The following is a 1,490-nucleotide window of genomic DNA, read 5'->3' on the forward strand; positions in this document are numbered from 1 at the left end:
TGTTCTGTGAAGTGCCATTTGCAACCTCGAAACCTTCCCATCTGTTCAGACTGCAGAGTGCAGTCACTGGGGAATAGCACCACTTACCAGTGTCTGTGGTCTGGGGTGAAAGAGCGCCTCTACAGAAACAGTCCTGTACTTAACTGAATGTATTTGAACTTCACTAATTTGCAAATTGTTGTGGAATCTTAGTTCATTATTGCGTAGCATCAGTTCTTTTAGATTTTAGTTTGCTAAGCTTAGAGTATTTAGGATAGAATGAGGGAAGAATTCTGGGCCCAGAGGTCTGGGCTGGAGGAAGATGGATTAAGGGATCCTGACTTCATGCACCCTACCTCAGGCAGGGTAGCAGGTGTCTCGCCTTCTGTCTTTTGGACCGTGACACATACACAGTGCTCCCTTTCCCTCATGTCATTCACTTCCACCTTTCTTCATCTTCTGTGACCCAAGTAGACCTCCTCTAAATAAAGCGGATTCCCTATTTCTGCTTCCCAAGCATCTGTGATTGTTTGTATAGGGCTCTCACCTCCTCTACCACTCTCTTCCAAATCTGTGGCTGAACTTGAAACTCTTCTGTAGCTCCACCAAATCTCATCTTCTATAATAATCTTGTTATAATCACATACCAGAATGTTAACCTCTCAAAATCCTACAAATCTAGGAAAATAATAGAAAGGTGCTTAAGCATGATATCTGTGTATTTACAAGAACAGTCTCAATTTTACTTTGCATTGGTTCTTGTTCAAAAAATGGTTGTTTATCATTGCTTGGGAAACTCTTAGTCTCTTTAAATAGTAGAATTAAAAATCAGTAAACTATAGTGGAGTGTTTTAAGACTGATTTCTGCAAAGAGGTTCTTTTTTTTCGGGGGGAGGGCTGAAAATTTTTATTCAACTGTGTCTTTGATAATTACATTTTTTTAAATTTAAATTTATTTATTTTAATTAGAGGCTAATTACTTTACAATTTTGTATTGGTTTTGCCATACATCAACATGAATCCACTATGGGTGTACACGTGTTCCCCATCCTGAACCCCCCTCCCACCTCCCTCCCCATACCATCCCTCTGGGTCATCCCAGTGCACCAGCCCCAAGCATCCTGTATCCTGCATCGAACCTGGACTGGCGATTCGTTTCTTATATGATATTATACATGTTTCAATGCCATCCTCCCAAATCATCCCCCCTCCCCTTCCCACAGAGTCCAAAAGACTGTTCTATACATCTGTGTCAAAGAGGTTCTTTTATAAAGTATCGTCTATTCTGTATTGTCAGTTCTTTCAGGCTGAACTGGGAGCTAATAACTATAAAGCTTAATGTGGACTCCACAAATTTAGGAGTTATAATAAGTCAGAGGTAGTTGTATAAAATTTGTTGCCTATACAGTCTCACCAGTCAATTCTGAAGGAGATCAGCCCTGGGATTTCTTTGGAAGGAATGATGCTAAAGCTGAAACTCCAGTACTTTGGCCACCTCATGCGAAGAGCTG

General features: G+C 40.7%; 1 protein-coding gene across 1 annotated transcript in view; it reads left to right on the top strand.

Annotated features, from left to right (window-relative positions):
• The window catches only part of GRIP1 (glutamate receptor interacting protein 1), a 464,606-nt gene that overhangs the window by 1,854 nt on the left and 461,262 nt on the right, over positions 1-1,490 (top strand). The gene's annotated exons all lie outside the window — the stretch shown is intronic.

Source organism: Bison bison, unplaced genomic scaffold (assembly GCF_000754665.1).
Source record: "Bison bison bison isolate TAMUID 2011002044 unplaced genomic scaffold, Bison_UMD1.0 scf7180017864163, whole genome shotgun sequence".
In the NCBI taxonomy this organism is placed as follows: Eukaryota; Metazoa; Chordata; class Mammalia; order Artiodactyla; family Bovidae; genus Bison; species Bison bison.